The sequence below is a fragment of the Myodes glareolus genome, chromosome X (assembly GCF_982192425.1).
Source record: "Myodes glareolus chromosome X, mMyoGla1.1, whole genome shotgun sequence".
Classification (NCBI taxonomy): Eukaryota; Metazoa; Chordata; class Mammalia; order Rodentia; family Cricetidae; genus Myodes; species Myodes glareolus.
This window is the reverse complement of record NC_142053.1, coordinates 75099797-75123837: the sequence shown is the minus strand read 5'-3', so window position 1 is coordinate 75123837 and position 24041 is coordinate 75099797.

The following is a 24041-nucleotide window of genomic DNA, read 5'->3' as shown; positions in this document are numbered from 1 at the left end:
ATAAAGGCTAAACATAGTTAATTTTCTCTTGTCAGCTTCAGAACATTCTCATTTTTTTGATTTTCTACGGTCTAATTATTATTTTTCTCAAACATTTATCTCTTTAAATTCATCTCACTTTGAGTTCACTGAGATTTTTGTATTTCTGTTTATATCTTACTTAAATTGGGGGAATACTCAGCTATATTTCTTCAGATAAGTGAACATTTACCTTCTCTTTATCCTAGAAGGCCTACACTGGACATACTGGTCTGTTTGATTATGAGACCTCTAGACTTTGCTTCCGTTTTTTTTCTTTTTGTGCTTTGGGTTTTAGAATTGCCAGTGACTTGTATTCTTTTTTCTTCTCTTTTTTGTCTGACCACGTCTACTATACCCTCCAGTGAAGCTTTTCACTGAGACATTGTGACCTTCACAGGGCCTCTGTTTGGTTCTTTTACATAAGCTGTATCTTCTCTGTGGTGTTCTCCTTGGGTTCATATACAGTTGTATTCATCTTGTTTACTTGCCTGTTTATGCTCTCCCTTAGTGCACTGAAAATATTTGACTGTTATTTTATAGTCTTTGAGAAGTAATTCCGAGCCCTGTTTCTTTAGCTTCTGTCTCTGGAGATTCATTTTGTTGATTTGAATGGGACATTTCCCTATTACTATAGGCATTCTTTATCTTTACTTGAGAATTTGGCACCTGATAAAATGGTGACTCTCCCAGTTTTTGTGTGCTGATTTAAGGCACAGAAATGCCGCCACTAATCAGCCAGAGATAAAGGTGCAAGGGCTTCTCAAAGTTTTCCCAGGCTTTCATCTTGCTTGATTCCAGAGTGTTTTGTCAGTTCCCTCTCGAGCAGGGCTCTTTTGAACATTTTTATGTACGCAGCATTTCCTGTCTTTTTCTGTTGCATCCTTCTGTCTGTATCAGGTCTGCAACTTCCCAGAAGTTTGCTCTTGTGCAGGAGTGTCTGCCATTTCTTTCAGCAGCCTCTAGCCTGGCAGATAGCTTTTACAACTGTCCTAATCAGCACTCAGGGTTAAGCTAGACAGAGTCCAGTTCCTCTAGCAGTTCCCAGACAAGTCAAGAGTGTTGCCAGGAATTCAGAGTGAATTCTACTCTTTCCTTTTTATCCTGAGGAAGGACTTAAAAAATTGAGGCTCCCAATAGTGCCTTGCTGTACCAAGGAGGAATGAGGGCAAAGTTGAGTAAACCACCATGACATTTTCTTCAATGTTGAGTGCAACTTTTTCTTAGCTAGGTGTTCACTTGGTTGCCATATCTCCTTAAGTAGTTAATAGAGTTCTTACAAAACTATTTTAGTATGTATATTGCTGTTAATTTAGTATGTTTATTGGGAAAAGGGAGGGATTATAAGATATGATAGCGTATGAACTTGAAGAAAAGACCCATGAAATCATTCATTTTAGAGTTATTGCATTGTTCCATTGTATGGAAAGATCATATTTATCATTAACCAGTTGATGGACATTTCTATTAGCTAATCTTTTGTGTATAATAAGTTAAAAATAATTATTTTCAAGGTTTTGTATGGACACACATTTTTTTTCTTGGGCATTATTTCAAGGCAATATGGTAACTCTTTTCTGTTTGTTTCCTTGTTTTTGTTTAAGAAGATTTTTTTGTTTGGATTCTCACCTTCCTGAACCTGGAGGGAGGGGGAGGAGCTTGAAGTTCCCACAGGGCAGGAAACCCTGACTGCCCTTAGGGACGAAGAGGGAGGAGGAGAGGGAGTGGGGGGAGTGGGAGGGTGTTGGGAGGTGGGGTGGAAATAGAAACTTTTATAATTTAATAAAATTACTTAAAAAAATCATTTTACATAAAATAAACGTAAGCATGGGGAAAGAGCTTACATAACTAGTAACAAACCCAAGGGGTTCTTAAAAATTAGGTTTCAGAGAGAGGAGCATGTTACAATATTTGTATGCAATTTAAGATTCTGATGTGTTAAAATTCCGTTAATTTAATAATATCTGAAAGGAGGCATTTCCAGAGTTTAAAGTATTTTGTATTTAATGATTTTTATTTTAAATCATTGGGGTATGGCAGATAGTTCAGAAGTAATAAACATGAAAAAATAAAAATATTTATTGCAGACACAAAAAAAAGAAGATTTTTATATTTTTTAATTTAGGTTTTTTGAGAACTGCCAGTTGTTTTCTGGCTATACCATTTTTGCTTTGTCATCAGGCCAAAAAATGTTAATTAATCTACTCAGAAGACATATGTAAATAATATGTATATCAAGCCTGGAAACAGCAGAAGGTATCCATTTAGTTTCATCTAAATGTTCATTCAAAATCATTGTAAAAGTGACCATGTGGCCCATCTCCAGGCCCTGACATAGCACAGATGGTATAGCACAGAAAACAATGGAGACAGACATATACAAACAGCACAAAATCACCTCACATTTTTGTGAAAACATTTTAAGTCTCAACATACAAAGCAGTTACAGATGCTACTCCATTTATTTGCTTTTACATTGACTTCTTAGCGACCCCTATTTTCTCCAGGTGCACATAATACCAAGAGAGGTAAAAGAGGGTGTCAAAAAATGTAGGATTGAAGATGAGAAACTCCAGGTTCTCAACTTCACTCTCCTATCAAATCCAAAAATGATTATAGGAAACTCACTGCCTTTTTATAAATTGTATTTTCTTATGTATAAAATGCACACAACTGAACTATCGGATCTACCCAGAAATTTTTTCAGAACTAAAGTATGTGGTTCTGTTTCCTTACTCATTTAGTCACTCAATATGCATTTATTTGCTGCTATGTGACAAGAAAACTATTTGCAGATAAACTTGAGAATGCATGCCTACTCAGCTGTATTATATTAAAAAGGAGTAGCTCATGAGGCAGAAATAATAATTGATGATGAGAAGACGATCGACCCTAGAACACTTCAGGTATTGGTTGCTCACGACCTAGATTAAGGCAGGATATGAAGACAGGAAGTTTTAGCAGTTGGGAAGGAAATACCAATTAGTGTAGGATTAGTTCGTCGAGGAACTATAGGTACAGGACTCTGTGTCTCTCTTACATTCATTTTGTCAAAGATTATTTCCCAATACTTCTAAAATATATCAGTAATGTCTTAAGAATCACCCTACTTCAAAAAGGATTCATCGCCTTTATCTACAAAAACTATGTCCTATAGTACTAGAAACAGCTCACTACATGTGCTGGAAACATCCTGAAGTTATTCAGAGGGAAAAAAATACATCTTAAATGTTACCTTTGCAGGTTGTTCTAAATAAACACCACAGAGCTAGACTGAATGGATTAAGGATATGGGAAGGCAAATATATCTAAGTCAATACTACTGTCATCGCTCAATTATAGCAACATGAAACTGAAAGGAGAAATGACATTAATATTTCATTTATATTTATTTTCTACAGTATATTTATATTATTTTGTGGGTTTAATCTAAAATGTCTCCTATATATTTACATATTGCATGCTTGGTCCCTAGTGCAGCAATGTTCAGTGGTAGGACTTTAGACAAATGACTGGATCATGATTGGTCTGATTTACTCAGTGGATTCATATACTGATGTGCTCATAATTGAACAGACTACTGGGACATGGAAGCTGTAGGGGTTAGGGACTTGTTGAAGGAATGCATCACTGCCCTTGAAGGGTAAGCCTTCTACCTGACCTTCCTTCTTCCCTGCTTGTCTCCCTGAATGTCAGGAGGTGAACATGTTTATTCCACTATGCCCTAACTATCATCATTCTCTGACTCATTACAAACCCAGAAACAAGACATCCAGACAACTAGAGGTTAAAGCATCTGAAACCGCAATCTAAACTAAGTCTATTATAATTAAATCTGTCCCCTACTGACTTATGTATTGACTGTATCTTATCCAGATGATGGCAGTATTTCAGGATTATAGCATTCTTAGTACATGGGACCTAGTTGGCAGAAGTGTGTCACTATGGTCAGGACTTTGAAAGTAATAGTTTAGCTTCTCATTTCAGAATTCTCTCTGCTTCCTGGTATGTCTGTACTAAAGCTCTCTGAATCTTTGAGTCAAACTACAGCTTTTCTTTTTTAGGAAATTTCTATTAGATATTTTGTTCACAACAACATGAAAGCACTTAATACTAAATAATTTTCCACTTAATATATCATCTAAGGTGTTAGATTAAAGCAAAAAATTCAAAAACAAACCCTAATATACTAATATGATCTTGTTATATTACTTTTATGTAATTTATTTTCATATGTATGAGTATTTTGATTGAATGTGTATCTATGCACCACATGCATGTCTGGTGCCCAGAGAGGCCAGAAGAGGACACCGGATTCCCCGAGACTGGAGGTACAGACAGTTGATAGCTGCCATGTGAGTTATGGGATTCGAACTCAGATTCTCTGGAAGAATAGCCAATGCTCTTAAGTGCTAAAACATCTCTGCAGCCACTATATAACTGCTCAGTATTTATTTTATTAATGAAGGCATTTGGATTTCTGTCTTTGAAAGCAGAGGTTAATTTTTCAGTAAAAACTCACAAGCATGATCTGAGTAAAATGTCTGTTTTTATCCTTGATCAAAATGACTGGAGGAGATAGAAGGAAAACACTCTAAAGAGTTGTTCATCTGGAAATCATGCATAATAAAAAAAGTATAAACAACACAAGTTTGACAAGAACATATTACCTCAAATGCCAAGCAGGTGTTTTACATGACTGAAATTCTGACCAATATGGATATTCAAGAATCAACTTTTTAAAAAGGGAGAGGATAAGATTACTTAGTATTAAAAAAATTAATAAACATATCCAGACAGAGAAGTGATATATGAGATATAATACACTATAAGTTATAGGCATGCAAGGGTAAAGTAGGAGAAAATATCTTATGAAGATGTTGTTTATAATTTCTTCAAATTATAAAATCCTAGAGCTTTATTAAGCATTATTCTTACCCACCCTGAGAACAAAAACATCATACTTAACTACACAGCCCCGACAAAGAAGCTATTTCATGGTATAAGAAATACATCACAAATAGTGAATACTTTAACCTTGGATTTAAAAAAAGTGAGTTTAATCTCAGTAAGCATAACAACATGTATAGACTTTTCTAAAGAGTGAAAACAGGTAGAAAATGGAAACATAAGAAAGCTAGCATATTTTACTGAGGTCAGAGAAATAGGCTTTAACACAAGTAGTATTGCCAAAGTACTTTTAAGGTTGTTTCATTACTAAACAACTCAGTTTATCAGGACATCATAACAACTCAAGCACTCAAGAAGCAGAGGTAGAGGATGGTAAGTTTGAGGCTAGCCTGAGCTTCACACTGAGACATTGTCTTAAAACCCACTCCAAAATAACTATATACAGATAAAATGATACAGAGTGTGCTATATAAGTGTTATGGGATTAAATATGAGTAAAATCATATATCTAGGAAAGTCTAAAATATTCCTCTTTGGTTTTTCTTTTTCATTGTTTTTATTGAGCTCCCTTCCCTTGTGAAGTCTAAAATATTCTTAAATTAGACATTGATCTCCTAAATAAACAAGTATTTTTAACTGAATATAGGTTATTCAAATTTGTAGATACAAGCAAGTAAATGTAAAATGGAAAATGTATAGTTTTAAGTGCTCAGAAATTTAAAAGATTAAAAATAATTCTCTAAATTTATACAGAAAAAAGTGAGATAAGGTCAGACTAGTTATTATAAAGGTAAAAACAAAGGATAGGAATACAAGTTAATAAAATTAATACAAACCATGTTTAAAGTAAAGCTTATTTGTTTGGATAGTTAAAAAATGAAGTCATCCTGAGATTCCTGGATATGATGACAGTCTAGAAGCCGTAGCCTACTAGTGACCCAGTGAAATGGAATGAGAGTCAGAAGAAAAAAAAACTTTGAAAGTAAAAATGGGCACAAAAGTTCAGGGAATACGTAGTACAATGATAGTAGGTCACTTTAGCACCAAAATATTAGTTTTAGATAGGTAATCTATACTAAATATCAGCAATTAATTTCAGAATTAAATTACAACACATATCAAATGGACTTAAGGGGTATACATAGAAAATTCCATCCAAAAAATATAGGAATAGGAATACACATTCTTTTCAACAGCTCCTGGAGTCTTCTCCAAAATCATCAAATTGTAGTGCACAAAATAAGTCTTAACAAATACAGAAAATGAAATAATTTACTTTGTATTATACAACAATAATAGACTTGAATCAATGGTAAGACAAATTAGAGAAAATTGATGAATAGTTGAAGACAGAAAGCACTGCTGAATGACAAATATATGATTAAAAACAGATAAATGTAAAAGTTCCTACAACTAAATGAAAATGAAATGACAAATTACTGAAAACTATTGGATAGGGCTAGGGCAGTCTTAAGTGGAAAGTTCATCGCCATGCGTGCTCAGATTAAAAAAACAGACCCACAGCCAAACATTAAGTGGAGCTTGGGGAATCCTATGGAAGACAAGGAGTCAAGAACATCAGAAGAAAACTCATACAATCAGCTAACCTGGGCTCATAGGGCCTCACAGAGACTGAACCAGGGAGCCTGCATGGGACTGACCTAGGCCCTCTGCATATATGTTACAGTTGTGAAAATTGGTCCTCTTCTGGAATTTCTAATAGTGGGAGCAGGGTCTGTCTTTGACTCTTTTACTGGCTTTGGGACCCTACTCCTTGTACTGGGTCACCTTGCCCAGTTTTAAAATAAAGTGAGGTGTTTAGTCTTACAACAACTTGATATACCATGTTTTCTTGATACGCACGGAAGATCTGCCCTTTCCTGAACAGAAATACAGGAGGAATGGAGTGGAAGGAGGGGCAGAAACAGAATAGGGTCAGGTGGGGAGACTGGAAAGAAATGAGGGAGGGGCCAGACTGTAAAAGAAAGAAAGAAAGAAAGAAGGAAGGAAGGAAGGAAGGAAGGAAGGAAGGAAGGAAGGAAGGAAGGAAGGAAGGAAGGAAAAAAGAAAAAAGAAACAGTTGTTAAATGAAAAACTTGATGATCCACCTCACACTCTTAGCAAACTATACTTAAACAAGCCAAACCAAAAGGCAGGAGATGGAGAGAAATAATATGGTCTGAGCAGAAAGTAATGAAATGGGGAATCCAAGAATACATAAAATCATCAACAAAGAGTTAATTGTTTGAAAAAAGAAGCAAGATTGACAAAGTATCCACTAAACAAACTTTAAAAAGGGAAATCCAAAATTAATGAAGTTGAAGATACAAAAGAGGACTCTATAGAAGATTTCAAACTTTTTTAGAGATCAGTTAGGGAGTATTTAGAAATTTTCTATTCCTAAACATGCTGAAAAATCTAAAGGAAGATAATAAATTCTTTGAAAACTTCTACCCATTTCTTCAGCAACACTGAAGAAATACTAAGTGTCTCCTATAAAAGGAAGTCTCGGGACCTGACAACTTTCCTGCTGAATTTGACCAAACCTCTAAAGAAGAACAAAAGGAGAGAGAAGAAACACTACCAAAGTGATTTCCCCAAAGCTAGTATTATCCCATCAAAACCAGATAAAGATGAAGTAAAGGAGAATACAGTGTGCCAAAAGAATACTGCATCTTACCACAGAGGCATGCACTTCTGCGATTATTGCTACATGCTGTCTTAGCTTTTCCTGAGAAGAGGTAAACAAACGTGTATTCACCAATTCCAGCAATGTTTCATGTGCCTAACCAATGAGTTTGTTGGACTTATTTACAGAGCATGAGCGAGGCGTCTTGAGCATACTATGCTAGAAACATAGAAGAACATGCTTAATGCCTTCCACAATGTCAGAATTTGTGGAGTAACAACAAATTTACAAATGTGGCAGTTTTAATGGCAGCAGTGCCAGATAATCTTTACCTTGGTAAATTGGCCACAGTGAAGGCAGGTTATTTTATCCTAATCTGAATTACAGATATTAACTCTTATATCACTTATGCCACTGTGGTGTGGGTTACAGAATGACAGTTGTAGTTTCAGTCTTTGAAACACACACACCACCCATCAGATACCAGATCCCTGGGGTCAGGTCACCACAGTGAATGGTGACCACCTTGTGGAATCCAGGTGAGTGTTTCACCCTTTCCTTGATCTGGAATGTCTGATAAGTTCTTGGACCTAGTTTCCCTGACATGACCTTGATACATCAATGTGATCCTACAATCTCAATTCACCACCATAAATTTATAGAGTAGCACCCCTTCCACTCCCAGGAAGGTCATTTATCAGTCTGTGCTACATGACTGGTGCTTGACAGATGGGAGTATCTGTACAATTATCAAAATAGTCAATCATCCTTTACCCTCAAATCGGAGTCAAAAGCTACTTGTTAAAATGGAGTCTGCCAATAAGAGCAACAATTAATAAATGGGACCTACTGAAACTGAGAAGCTTCTGTCAAGCAAAGGACACTGTCAGTAAGACAAAAAGGCTCCCTTCCGACTGGGAGAAGATCTTCACAAACCCCTCATCAGACAAAGGTCTGATCTCCAAAATATACAAAGAACTCAAGAAACTAGACACTAAAACTCTAATTAACCCAATTAAAAAATGGGGTACTGAACTGAACAGAGAATTCTCAATAGAAGAAGTTCAAATGGCCAAAAGACACTTAAGGTCATGCTCAACCTCCTTAGCAATCAGGAAAATGCAAATCAAAACAACTTTGAGACACCACCTTACACCTGTCAGAATAGCTAAAATCAAAAACACCAATGATAACCTATGCTGGAGAGGATGTGGGGTGAGGGGAACACTCATCCATTGTTGGTGGGAATGCAAACTTGTGCAGCCACTGTGGAAATCAGTGTGGCGGTTTCTCAGGAAACTGGGAGTGAACCTCCCTCAAGACCCAGCAATTCCACTCTTGGGAATATACCCTAGAGATTCCCTAACATACTACAAAAGCATTTGTTCTACTATGTTCATAGCAGCACTATTTGTAATAGCCAGAACCTGGAAACAGCCTAGGTGCCCCTCAATAGAAGAATGGTTAAAAAAGGTGTGGAACATATATACATTAGAGTTTTACTCAGCGGTAAAAAACAATGACATCTTGAATTTTGCACGCAAATGGATGGAAATAGAAAACGCTTTACTGAGTGAGGTAAGCCAGACCCAAAAAGAGGAATATGGTATGTATTCACTCATAAGTGGATTCTAGCCATAATTAAAGGACATTGAGCCTATGATTTGTGATCCTAGACAAGCTAAATAAGAAGGTGAACCCAAAGAAAATCATATAGTTATCCTCATGGATATTAGAAGTAGACAAGATTGCCAGGTAAAAGTTGGGTGCACGGGGGTGAGGGGTGGATGTAAGGGGAGATGGGTAGAGAGAAGGGAGAAGGGGAGGATTCAGGAGAGCTTGGGGGAATGGGATGGGTGGGATGGAGGAAGGGTGGATATGGGAGCAGGGAAGTAAATATCTTAATTAAGGGAGCCATTTTAGGGTTTGCAAGAGACTTGACTCTAGAGGGGTTCCCAGGTCCAAGGAGAGGTCCCCAGATTGTTTCTTGGGCAGCAGAGGAGAGGGTGTCTGAACTGGCCTTGTCCCATAGCCACACTGATGTATATCTTGCATATCACCATAGAACCTTCATCTGGTAATGGATGGAAATATAGACAGAGACCCACATTGGAGCACTGGACTTAGCTCCCAAGGCCCAAATGAGGAGCAGAAGGAGGGAGAACATGAACAAGGAAGTCAGTACCAGAGGAGTGCGTCCACCCACTGAGATGGTGGAACTCATCTAATGGGAGCTCACCAAGGCCAGCTGGACTGGGAGTGATGGAGCATGTGATCAAACTGGACCCTCAGAATGTGGCTGTCAATGAGGACTGACTGAGAAGCCAAGAACAATGGCACTGGGTTTTTATTCTACTGCATGGACTGACTTTGTGGGAGCCTGGTTTGTTTGGATGCTCACCTTTATAGACCTGGATGGAGGGGGGAGGACCCTGGACTTCTCACAAGGCAGGGAACCCTGACTGCTCTTAGGACTAAAGAGGGAGGGGAAGGTGGTGGGGGGAGGGAGGCGGGGAGGAAGTGGAAAACTTTAATAAATAAATAAAAATAAAATAAAATGGAGTCTGCCAGGGAAAAGCACAACTTGAAAAAAAAAACAGCTGTTTTACACAGTATAGAGTAACAGAATAAGATGATGCCAAAACAGTTGTCATCATTAAGCCCCACTCCATCATGGCTGAAAAACATGGAAGCTGTATCATGGAGTCCCTTTCAGGCACTTTCCATTTCCTTTATATTCTAGCATCTCTCTAGATCACTTGCAGTTGAGGGAGGACATCAAGGAGTAATAGCTGGACACCCCCATGAGGGTACTGTGACCCCCTCCTCCTCCACCTACCAGAGAATGTCAGTACCTCCATTAACACAATCATATCGATGAGTTGATCTGCCCATGGCTCGTAAATCTCTAAAATGGGAAAGAGACAAATATTCTCAGAGGAAAAAGTCCTACTGTAATACTGCACTAGTCCATATCAAGAACATGTAATCGGCTAGAAATCCAACAACAGCTGGATGGGTAAAGAATAAGTGGAATGTATACATGGTGGAATTTTATAAATATTAAGAAAATTGACGTCTGAAGGAAAAATCATCTATGGACCTGGAAAACACTAAGCTAACTGATGTAACCCATACTTAGAGATGCAAACATTGCTTGTTCTTTCTTGTATTTTGATATTATCTTTAACTATAAATTATTATGTACTAATATATATGTCTGTGTATATATATGAGGCTACTAGGTATGGGAGAGTATTCAGATCCGGCTCTGAAGGAGCTCAAAAGAAGACAATCTACAGACTGATAAATATTTTTTATTCCAAGAAGTAGAAAGGATTTGTTTTTTGTTTTTTATTTTGTTTTGAGTTTGTAAGACAGGGTTTCTCTGTGTACCCTTGTACCCCTGGTTATCCTGAAACTCTCTCCGTAGACCAGGCTGGCCTCAAACTCACAGAGATCTGTAAACGACCTCCATGGTACAGTTCGTGAGCCAGGTAAGGGGCTGGAGATTGAAACATACACACACACACACACACACACACACACACACACCCGAGTCATCCTTGAATTCCCCCAAAAATGTCCACTTTATTGTGTTCCAGGGCAGCTTATGTAGTGCCTTCCTTGACCAATGGTCATGCTCTAGCTCTCAGGATCCTTCAGCTGCAATCCAGCAGAAACGATTCCCCTGCCATCAGGAGCTCCTGAGAATCTCCTGCTCAGAGCAGCTGCAAACACAGGAAAACAAGTTGTTTTGCTCAGAGCAGCTGCAAGCGTAACAAGTTATTTACTCTGGTAAGCAAGGGGGTCACAGGAAATTCAGGGTCTGGGGGTCCACAGTCCCCAACATATATCTACCTGCCTCTGCCTCCCAAGTGCTGGGATTAAAGGTGTGCACAACTACTGCCTAGCAGTAGAAATTATTCTATCCGTTACACTATATAGGCATATGATCATATCAAAATCATACTAGGAAAACCAGGTCTGATACTTTACAGGGTACACCAGTCTGAAAAAACGTGCAACTCCCTCATCTGGACCCCCTAAAGAAGATACCTAACACTCTATGTCAATGACTTGAACCAGTCTGCCTTGTGGCAACATTGTGTGCATATATTATTTTAAATACGTATTTATAATAATAAATAATACATGAATAAACACTAAATACTTTACAATAAGTAGCATTCAATCACAAAAGACTACATATATATATGTGTATGATTCCACTCATATGAAGTGCTCAGAACAGATCTAGGAAGACAAAAAGACAGAAAATGAGCACGTTTTGTGAAACTGCTTACACTGACATTTGATGAATGTACATTTATATTTATGTCTTCTTGGTGGACTGTTCCCTTCTGCATTATATCATGATCTTTGTCTCTTTTGAATAGTTTTTGTATAAGGTAAATTTTAACAGAAATCAATGATTATTTCTTCTTACTTTGAGATACAATTTGTTTGTAATTTCATTTTCCAACCCTTAGTTTCAGTCTTAAAATATCTTGGCCGATGAGAAGGGTTTCTTGAAGCAAACAGCAACAACAACAGTATTTTAGTCCGTCGGTCACTCCATACCTTTGAATTAGGTAATTAAGTTCATGTACACTTGGAATATTCTTGTAAAGCATAATAATTCTTGTTATTTTGTTGGTTTTTGTCTGGTGGTTTTAAACAGTCTGTTCTTTGTTTTCTTCCTTATTCATCTAGGGTTTTGGTGAAATACTGAATTGTGTTTAGTTCTTTCCTACGTTTTCATAATTGTGTCCTTTTGTTCTCCTATTATTTACTTTATTGGCTTGATAAGATTTAATTATTATAATTCTGGGTGCATATTTTCGAAAATATAATGAAGGCATTAAAATAGCTTCAACTTTCAAAAAATTATTAAGAATATTATTTGCTCCCAGGATTCTTCTAAGTTACTTTTCTGCTCAAGTACCTTGCTGGAATAAGGCATGCTTCACTCTGGTCATAAATTCCAGAGATTTACTCAGAGGACTTCGGCTCTTAGAGCTCATTATCCAGCAGAATTATCCATTATTGCAAAGCCAGACTTCAACTTCATTTTCCTCAGCAAATAAACCATTGGTGACCTTTGACCTTTTCCTGTGGTAGCTTTAACCTGGGTGGTAACAACCTTAAGTGCCCTTTGCTGCCCTAACCCTATTGCCTGCACTTTTCTGGTTCTCATTACTTGAAACACGGAGTCTCGGAAAAGTGTTTCCAAGCCATGTATAGGTTTTCCTGTACTGAAGGAAATTTAAGGAGTATCATGCACATGCTTTGCATTTCCTTGCTCTATGATAAAGATACAATTATTATTTCCCTTCTCAGAAACCCTTTTGTATTTAGAGTTGAAATGTCTACTATGTACATATTTAGCGGCCATGAAATATCTTTGTTCTCCCTTCCAAGCCCACTGGAAATCATGTGAGACTGTGATACTCGTCATTGCCAATAATAAGCAGTGAATCTAAATTAATCTCCAAGCCAAGGTACTTGAGAATCACTGTCTGAGTCTCTCAACTTTATTCTGCTGTCATTAGAGAGTACTTTCGTAGCATGGTAAAGCCTCCGTCAGCCTACATCTTTGAAGGATCATGTGGCAGAAGACTTGCTGAGAAGGAAGGACATAAAACATAAACTACAGACAGATTTTGTCTTTTTATTTTTTGAACCATTGAGATGTCAAAGGTTAATTTGGCAATGAAACATATCCAAGCTTAGTCCTTCATATAATATCATTTTTATATTCCCCACAGAGGGTATCTAGCTACATCTTAGGAGCAGAGGTGTTCTGGAAATACTCAGAAATTGATTGGTGTTGATATTTGCCGTGGTTTACTTTCAGGAGGGTTCTAAATTGCAAAGTTACTTCAGTCCAATAGTGTCAGAACAGCGATGAATACAAAAGCTGTTTATCCACTAACCACTGATCCAGACATATTTTCACTATAACACACCCCCCGCCTCACACACACACACACACACACACACACACACACACACACACACACGTACACAAAGACAACAAGACTATTTTCCAGAACGGATAATAGAAAGCATGGTATTTCTGATTAGTGTGTATTGCTGTTGTGATAGGAAAAAGCTATACAATCTAGATCTGTCAAGTGTTAAATAAGGGTTAGAAAAACAACTGCCTGCCTAGAAGTTCCCTTGGAAAAGTTTAAGTAATTATAATGTTTGGCACTCTTCGAGCTTCCTTTTCTATTCATTCATTAACTTGACAAATATTTACTGCCTGCCTGTTATGTGCCAGCACCCATTCTAGGTACTGACAATGAAGTGACAAATGTGACATAAGTTTTACAGTCAAGGAACTACAGTTCAGCTGCAAATAGAAATAAACAGATAACTATGAAACAATATAATAGGTCTTAAAATGTACTGATCACATAGAATGTTAGGATACCAAAGGTACCCATCCTCAGCAGAACACGCGTCTCAACATTCCCATCTACCACTGAGCAATACTTCACGCAATCATCTACACTGAAAATCTTCTCAATATCTTCTTCTTGATTTTTCATGCAAGAATATGCTTCCAAAATCACCCCCAACGTACTCCTATTCATACTTTCACTTTGCTAGTTCCAGGAAATTATTGGAAAGAAATCAGTCTTAGTAACCTAACTGACCCTTAGATGTGAGTGATGAGTAAACAGTAGTATTTACTCGTGAAATTTGTATTTCTAAAACTTGTCATGTTAACTCAAATACCTAATATGGTTGAATTATAGATAGGTAATAATACAAAGTAAGAAATTTCAAGTAATTATACTTTGTCAAATGGGGAATGGTATGGTAGTGAAGGGAGTGGAAAAAGGTAACTTCCAAATGTCTAGTTAAGTAGCCACCGGATTTTCATATGACCAATGGCAATTTCTGCAGGAAAATGGTAATTTGGTCTTCATGACAAGGAATATTTCAAGTCACACTGAGCATGATAAATATTGACCATAACTTTTAGTCAGTCTTGCATTGACAGGCAAGAAACTGTCTGGTAGGCTTCGATGATTCCAGGGAGGAAAGAACATCTCAACACCTTCACATTTCATTAAAATGAATTGCTCAATATGATAATAATTTGTTGTTAGTCATCTGCTTAAGATTGGTAGCAAATATGTAAATATTACATGAATTAAACTGTAAAACTTGTGCAAATTAGAGATGGAAACCAATGCCTAGAACAAATTGCAGATTATTTTTCAGAGGCTTTAAAACTAATAATAATAATAATAATAAAGAGCTGTCGTCTACAAAACAGGAAGTCCATCCATTTCCTTGACTGCAGTTCCAAGCTCTGCAGTCTGGATCGTGTGAACCTTTTCATTTCCTGCCACTGCCCCTTGCAGAAAGTTCATTGTTTGCCTCGGTGACTTTAAACTGTTCATCTGCTAAACGTATTTTCCTTATTGTACCTGAGATTCAATTTTTAAAACTCTGAAGTCACGGAATTGTTTAACTTAGTGAAAGATTAGTCTATCGTGGGGTATGAGCGATTAGATTTCTAGCTTTCCATTAACTTAATGAAGGTGCTTAGTTCAATGCTTTCTCTTCTTCAAGATCACTTTCTGTGTCTATAAAATTAAGGAAATGGGTCTAACTAATCTCTCAGGTTCCTTACTGTCCAAATGCATACTAATTCTATTATTCTCAACTCGCTGTGTTTTCCAATCATCTCAACGAATCTTTATTCTCACTTGTTTTCCTTGAGAACTTTTTTTTTATAAGAAATTGAAGAAACCCTAGTGTATTTCCCTGGATAGAGGCCTAATTGTTTCCAATAAAACAATAATTCCTCATTTCATTCTCTGACAACAGCTCTTAGTAGGTTGCCAACCTTGGACAGGATTCTATGACGCCTTCATCAAATTACTGAGTAAACAGGGTTCAAGCTACTATGAACAGAAAAATAGAGGAGAAATAACGAGCACAAATTTAGATTTCCAATGCAACTTTTACCACTATTTACAATATCTGTAAATAGGCACTGCTTTTTTTCTTGTACCCTTGGAAAAGAACTTTGTGGTAAATACTACTCTAGAAGCTTACCAATTAATAATGAAGTCCAAATCCCAAACTAAAATTAAGTTTAGTGTCACAAAAGAGATTTCATTCCAAATCAGTGGTTGTTGAATTAACAGAGGTTTTACAGATTCATGTTTTCGGTCTATATTAGTCCTTGTTTATACAACAGAGACTATCCCATATAGCAGGGGCTCAGGAAATATTTGTTGACTTACTGGAAGGCATATAGCTATATTCAGCAATTATTTACTCTTTTGAGCTTCACTGAGGAGTACAGTAGAGAAAGTTTTACCTCATTCCACTTAAAGCCATTTTGGTTTCTAAATGACAGAATTGTAGAAATTTGGCTATTCGGACTTTTCATCTCTGTTAACCTCTACATCTGAGACAGGCCTTGGAGGTCTCATTATTCCCTAAGACATAACTGTTAGAAGGTTTCCGAAAGTTCATTTTCTTTTGGCCACAGCCAAACCACAGTGCTTTGCTTTCTCCCTGGTGTCTTTGAGGTAACCACAGCTATCCAATTGGACTTCAGGCTCACTTAGTAGGAGGAAATTCATACTTGGCACTGTACCGAGCCAACCTATAGCAGGAGAGATCATAGACCCAAGGGAAAAGCTTACTACTGTTCTCTTAACCAACACAATTTCTAAGTGTGTTTTAAATACTTATCCTTATATCCACAGATAAGTGTAGTCCTCACACTCGTCAAAGAGTCTTCTTTTCCCAATAGATGAAGACTCTTATAGAGATCCACAGCCAGGCATAATGCAGAGAATAAGTGAGCATGGGTTGTCAAGTCCCAGTAGTTACATCTTCAATACAACCCCTATACTTCTTGTTCAGGGACACCTCAAAGGAAAGGGCAGAAACACCGTAAGAGTCAGATGACCAAGATGCCTGCAGCATTCAGTGTCTTCTGGACATGACAGGGAAGCTATCAACCATTAAATCTCAATGATATGATTTCCTAAATAAGATCTTCACAATAACACCCATTGATAAACCAATGTCAATAAGGGGAATTTCACATGGTTACCCCTAGATAAAGAGTTTCAGGAAATTAATGACTGCTAAAAGAGGAAGAATCAGTTTTCTCTGAGGAAAAGCCACCTTTTAGATTACTCAATTTCAGTGGTCATGCCTGAGCACACATATGTGAGTAACACTAAATAGTAAATGGAATCAGTAGGTTGTAAGCATACATGTCAAAAGGGAACACAGGACAGATGTAAGGGGAAAGGGGGGATAGAAATAAGTACAGTACTCAAGTAGGAAAGTCTCACTCAAAAAGGATAAAGCTATAGATAAAAATGAAATTGATAGTGAAAGAGTAAAGGTATAGGAGAAACTCCATGGCTTGAGAATCGTGATTCTAATTTCATTGAATTAGATCACGAATGGAGAGCATTGAACTGTACAGAGTTTGGAACTCAGACAGTGTTTGAGTGACTATCTACATCTAGCTTGTGATGTTTTTATTTGAGAGTTCATTATAATAAAGCAATTTTTAGTTTTAAAAAACATCTTTAAAATTTGCACCCAAAATGCCTCACTTGAACTTCCCTAATCGTAACCACACTTAAGATAAATTTGTCAGGCGTAGTTCCTGTAATGACACAAGCAGATAGAATATGAAACTGCAATACATTGCAAAGTGTAAAATTAATGCAGCAACATTCCCTGAGAGCTAAGATATTGTCTACAATGTAATGTAACCTCGAAAGTCACGACAAATTCTAAGAATTTTGTTTTCAAATGAGAAATTATGGCAAAGAAAAGAACTTGGAGAAGACATTTATGGACTGATTATTATATTCTGAGTACTTCGTAGGTTTTGTAGATTTTATTTTCCATAACAACTCTGTGAGGTAGGTGTGATAATCTATACTTTACAGGTGAATACATTTCAGCTCAGAGCTGGGAAGTCACTGACTGTAGAAGCAGAAGGGCTGCCCTGAATCTGGCCTCTTAGCTCTCCATCCAGAACTCTGGAGTGCTAAATGGGTATTATTGATTTAACAGTTCTGGAAAAATCAATGTCATTTCAAAGGAAACCTATTGAGAGCCATGAAATGGCGCTGTGGGTAAAACTGCCGGCTCTGTGAACTTGGCGACCTAAGTTCAATCCCTGAATTCCGTAGTGGAAGGAACGAACCAGCTCCTGAAAGTGGTCCTCTGATTTCCACATGCACGTCATGACACATGTGCACATGCTCATGTACACGCACATAGACACGATGTACACGCACATAGACACGGATGCACACACACATGACAAATAAAAAAAGTGAAATCTAATCACTTTAACAGGCTTGAATTTATTACACTTATTTTTGAGAGGTGCTATCTAACTTTAGCTTAGCCCAGATACATGCCGTCATTGATTTCAAATGTCTGGCAGTATGAAATTAAAAGTTGTAAAGTGACATAGGAATTTGAAATTGCAGCACAATAGGTTTGATTCATTCTAGAATGAATCTGTGCTCATGCAACAACTTCCATTATGAGTCCCCTAATATCATCAAGATACCCCTGTTAGCAACGTGACCATGATGTTTTTAGGTCCCTAACTTCACCATGTCATGATCTACAAACAGATGTGGGCAGAATTCAGTTAGATTCCTTTGGTTTTCCACTCACGTCCTATATTATTAGTCATATCTTGCTTCTGTCTAAACTGCAGTATCTTTGCCAATTAATCTGAGTGCCAATTTCCAGGTTTCCTGGTCAATAATAACATGAGCAAACATCCCCTTTGGCCCATGGTTTGGGGGAAGGGGTGATTCTGAACTTCAACAGAATGTCTCCCTTTCAGGCAGCTGATCTTTCGCTCTTCAGTTTATTCTGAACTCCCAGCTATTCTTGCATTGTGTGTTTTCGACATGAACTGGGGATAAAGGACGCCATTGTTGCTTAAGGCTCACATTAGCTTTATCATGAGCTATTATAATTCAGTCTTTGTTACTTACTTGCTGTTTGTGGGGAGATGCGTTCTATTGTTGTAACCTTGACAGAATGGTGATGACAGTTAATTGAGCCTTGGGTCTTCTGCTGAGGTGACTTCCCTAAGTTTGACAAATCAAGCCTGTCAGGATTTGCTGCTGTCTCTGCAGTCTGGAAGGCACTTGAGGTGGAGGAAGTCAAGTACCCTTTATATTCATGTGAAACAAAGAAGGAGTTAGAGCAGTAGGAGGCGGAATTTGCAATCAATAGTAAACCAAGTTTCCTCCCAGCCACTTATCTAGAAATTATAACTCCTTCAATACCTCAGTTAGTCTTTCTACAAACAGAGGAGAGCAGTTATCAAAAAGGATACAAGAGGAGCTAGCAAGCCGGTTCGGGGTGGGGGTGGGCGAGTAAAGCACTTTGCTGTGCAATTCCAACAGTCTGAGTTAGATCCTCAGAATCAGTGTTAAAGGTAAGAGAGAGCTGCTTTCTCAAAGATTTCCCATGACTTCCACGGGCACACCCATACAGGCACCCCTCCCTGATGATGATGATGGTGATGATGACGATGATACACATACTAATTTTTAAAGCTACAATAAATAGTGCTGGAGAGATGGCTCAGTGGTAAGGAGTCTTGCTACTCTTCCAGAGGACCTGGTTTCATTTCCCATCACCCACATGGTGGCTCACACCCATTTGTATCCCCAGTTCCAGAGCACTGAACACCCTCTTCTGGCCTCCAAGTACACCAGGCCTGAAAGTGGAGCACATACATACAGGTTGGCAAAACATCCACACCCATAAGTTTTTAAAACTTTTTTCTTACCTTTTTTTTAATTTTCAAGACAGAATTTCTCTTTGCAGTCTTGGCTGTCCTAGAACTCACTCTGTAGACTAAGCTGGCCTCGAACTCACAGAGATTCTACCCTCTGAGTGCTGGAATTAAAAGCATGCACCACCACCTCCACACTTAAATATTTTTAAAAGATACTGGAAATATCTAGCTGATATGGAAGAAAATGTTACTTTAAGCAGTCTTTAAAATACTTTAAAATAATATTTATTTTAAAGACAAAGAGAGACAGAGCGTCTCTCTTTGACCAAACATTAGACATATTTATCTCAGACTTTTTGACTATATATTAAATGTGTTTTATCTGTGCTTGCTGAGCCCATGTTTATAAAAAAAATCTAATGATTAAGAGAGAATCTCTGATTCTAAATAACTGTGTAAATTCTTCATTTTCTGTCTTTGAGATATACAGGTGGCCTGCATTCAGCAAAACTCACAAGCCAGATAAACAAGAATCCCCCTGCACTTGGTGATTCTTATATTGTCAACCCAGAACCCATTAAAATACTCTTCTTGGTTATACGTCCATATCTGTTCTTGATGTGTTGCAGTTGAGCCAAATCTCTTTTCCCTACTGGGAGAGTCTTTTTGGCTCCTACCAGGATGCTCGTGAGCAGGCTTTCCTTGCCATTTTCACAAGGGGGATGGCATTTATTTTCATTCACACATTCTCCACATCCATCAGGGAAGCATATTCTGTAGCTCATGGAACTTGCTCTAAAATATGTCATAATCTAGATAATGAAAGGAATCTAATAAATAAAAATGAAGTGAAATAATTTTGTAATCATAGTGGAATAAAATTAGAAAATAAGAAACAAGAGAAGTCACAGAAAATTTACAAATGTTTAGAGATCAAACAATACATTCTTGACTGGCTGATGGGTGACTGAATAATTAGAAAAAATTTTCTTACAATTAAATAAAAATGATAGCACAAATTACCAGAACTTTGAGATGCCAAAAGAGTAATTGCAATTGGAAAATTATAGTTATGAATGTTCACCTCTAAAAATCATAAATATTTCAAGTAGTTGAATAATAAACTTCAGGGTCCTGAATAAACAATTGAACTCCGAAAGCAGCAGATAGCAAAAACATGATATAGATATGGAAAGAAATTAGTGAAACAAGAATAAAAGAACAGTACACTGAACCAACTAAGGAAAACAAAAAAGCAAAAATAAGAAAAAAAACTGTAATATTTTAGAGCATCACTATAGAATACTTTGGAAGTTCATCTTCTAATAAACTTGAAAATATTATAGAAATAGATACATTCTTATAAATATAACTTGGAAAAATTAAGTCAATAGAGTATAGAAAACTTAACAGAATTCATAAAACGTAATGAAATTGAAGTAGAAATAGTTCCTCTTAAGAAAGACTATGACTGGGCAGGATCAGTGCCATACTCTACCAAATCTTTATAAAAGAGTTAGGCTAGGACCAGTGTTCTACAAGCTGATACATAAAGTAGGAAAGAAAAGAACACTATCAATCTGATTCTGTAAAACTAGCATGTCCTGATACAAAAGTGCAGAAAAATTGAACAAAGCACTCCTTCCTATTTTCCTTCCTATTCTCTCTCTCTTCTCTCTCTCTCTCTCTCTCTCTCTCTCTCTCTCTCTCTCTCTCTCTCTCTCTCTCTCCCTCTTTCCTGGAACTAGTTCTTGTAGACCAGGCAGGCTGGCCTCGAACTCACAGACAGAGACCCGCCTGCCGGGATTTAATCCCAAGTGTCGGGATTAAAGGTGTGCACCACCACCGCCCTAATTGAAGCAAAAGTTCTCTATAAAATGCCAAATTGGAGAACATGTTAAGAACATCATCCACCATAACCAAATATGTTTTCTTCAAGAATGCATAGATGATTCAACGTGTATAATCAAGTTTCATAGAATGCATAAATGGGTATAAGGACAAAAATCAAATGATTATCTCAATAGATGTTTATTTGTCTTTGACAAAATTGAGCAGTCTTTCAGAGTTATAAACTGAAAAAAAACAAAAAGCCAGAAAGAACACATTTCAACATAATTAAGGCTGTATATGACAACCCTATAGCCAACACTATGTTAAATGGGATAAACCGAGAGCAGCTCCTCTAAAATCAGGCACAAAACAACAGTGCCCACTCTTTCCACTCTTACCCCATTAATATAGTTCTCACAATCTCAGCTAGAACAGTAAGCTATGAGGAAGAAATAAAAGGGGATACAAATAGGAAACAAGGAAATAAAAAAAATTCTATTTGCAACTGACATGATTTTATACTTAAAATAAGACCCTAAATATTCCACCAGAAAACTCGCCGTTCTATAGGAAACTTCAGCGAATAGTAGTGTGGGATTGGAGGAGTGATGGAAGCCTTGAGTATAAAGAGCAGACGGTTTAAGGATTGACCAGTGCGTGCCAAACCTAGAAATGGCCGCTAAAACTGCTTGCCTATTGAGACCTCTCACCAAAACTCTGACCCCTGTGTATAATAAATATGCCGAGGTTCCTGGTTGCTGAAGATTTAGTGATGTTCCAGCACAGTGAACACAGCCCACCTACTCCCAAATTTCAGTACCTGTGTCTGTGTATCTGTCCTTTCTTCCTTCCCTTGCCATCTCAGCCAGCTCAAGTTCCAGTCAGTTAGAATGAGGCAAAGTATGTAACAAAAATCAGTGTGCCAAAAAAAAAGTAGAATAGTGATAACGACTTTTCTAAGAATGAAAACACTATTCACAGTAGCTGCTGGATGGAAACACAGCACAGTGGTAGAGCACCTATGAGTTCTATGGCCAGCACCACATAAGTCTAAAAGTGCCTGAGAGTATACTGAACCAAAGAGCTGAAATATTTATACAATAAAAATTTTAACATTACAAAGTGGTGGCACACACCTTTAATTCCAGGAGGCAGAGACAGGAAGATCTCTGTAAGTTCAAGGACAGCCTGGTCTACAAGAGCTAGTTCCAGGACAGGCTCCAACGCTACAGAGAAACCCTGTCTCAAAAAATTAAAAAAAAACAGAAAGCAAGTGAAGCATGGTAGTGGTGGCACATACCTTTAATTTCAGAACTTGGGAGGCAGTTGCTGGTAGATCTCTGTAAGTTCAGTCTGATCCTCAGAGAGAATTTCAGGACAACCAAGGATGTTACAAACCCTGTCTTAAAAAAACAAAACAAAACAAAGCAAACAAAAACAACAACAAAAAAGAAAGTGAAGATACTAGAAGATAGAAATTCCTGCCATGTTCATAGAAGTAATATTGTCACGATAACTGAGTTCAAAGTGATCAAAAGACTCAATACAATATTAAAATTCCAAATACATTCATGAAAGAGCTAGAAAAAAAATCCTAGAATCCATATAGAAGAAAAAATGATCCTGCATAGCCAAAGTGATTCTAAGTTGAAAGCAATGCTGGCAGTATCACAATGCATGATTGCGGTTATATTGAAGAGCCAGAATCAGAGTGGTAGATGTATAGACCAAAGGAATACAATAACAGATCCAGAAACAAACCTACCATCTACATTCTATAATTTGGGGGCATTTTTAAAACAGAGTACCACATAGAAAAGTTGGCCTTAACCTTCTGACCTCTGACTTTCGCTCTTCAAATTCTAAGGTTATAAATAAACTCAAAAACACCTACCACAACCATCCAAGTTTTTTTAAAAAAAATGTCAAAAGGATACATTGGAAAAAAGACAACTTTTCAATGAAGACTAGAGTTAGATAAGAAATAAAGAGGAAAGAAAGAGGAAGGAAATGAGGGAGGGAGGAAAGAGAGATAAAGAAAGAGGAGGGAGGAAGAAAGGAAGGAACTAAATCCATGTTTCTCAATCTGTACAAAAAATAGCAATTCAAATTGGAACAAAGACTTTAATGCAAGACCCAAGACTCTGAAGTGCTGGAGGGAAAAATGGTAATATATTTCAATGTAAATAAGCATAAACAAGAAATTTCTGAAAAGGACTCAAGAGTTCAGAAAATTATACCAAGAATGGGCAAATGGGATTTCATGAAACAAAAAAAGCTTCTTATTCACTCACTAATCCATTTCTGAATTCAGATAATAGCATATGAGTAGTTTTTGAGATACCAAGTACTTTCAAATTTCAGAAGGACACAAAGGATTTCATTGGTTGCCATAACCCAAAACCCATCTGCGGAGGCTGGTTATGAAGTCCAAATGTAAAAGTTCTGCATACGTAGGAAGTCTTTTTAAATTGTTTGAGGATGCTCTTGCCAGGGCAATGGCAGAGAAAAATGGTAGATATGCTTGGAATGAATTTGGTAATCATCTCCACTAATGCCGCATTCCGCAGATAAAGTAAGTGAAACGACAGAATCTAGGGCATTGCTTCTCCTGCAGTGTTTAGGCCTTGGGTTAACTGTCTCATTCCTCTTCTTCCCAACCCCTCCCAGTTACACAAGTTCTTTCCAAGTGACTCTTCTTGCCACCATGGTGCTCACAAATACTGACATGGAACTCTCTTCCTTAGTTCATTTTGCTTCACTTTCTTCTTAGAACTTATGAATCAATTATGAATAATTTATTGCTAACTGGCTGAGTATAGACATAAGCAAGCTCACAGGATGTTTAAGCAGCATGGGCAA